The sequence below is a fragment of the Penaeus monodon genome, chromosome 21 (assembly GCF_015228065.2).
Source record: "Penaeus monodon isolate SGIC_2016 chromosome 21, NSTDA_Pmon_1, whole genome shotgun sequence".
NCBI lineage: Eukaryota > Metazoa > Arthropoda > Malacostraca > Decapoda > Penaeidae > Penaeus > Penaeus monodon.
Window position 1 is genome coordinate 31,159,816 of NC_051406.1, and position 429 is coordinate 31,160,244.

Below are 429 nucleotides of genomic sequence, written 5' to 3' on the forward strand. Positions count from 1 at the left end.
GAAGAGAGAGAACTAACTGGACGTAGGCCAAACTGAGGGAGTGAGGAAGAGAGAATAGAGGAGAGAGTGGGCGAGTATATAGACCACCTACAGCTGTGGGCGCAATGTGAGATTGACATGTATGTATATTCATCTCTTTGACTTGATTACTGAGGACCCAAGACAACTAAATATTTGTAATTGCCTGAAACGATTACACTATCTACAAAGCACTCATGTAGTTACAGAAATTGTTCCACGGGACTGGCGTTTCCCAAACTTCAGTCGCTCTAGTAACACTGGAGCGCCACCCACATTACTGCGCTCATCGCCGCCCACATTACAGCGCTCGTCGCCGCCCACGCATTTGCCCCACCCCATCGCCATCCCCACCACCAAAACCTATGTCCTACAAATTCCTCAGTGTACCCCGTGCCCTAGTTTGGGAAC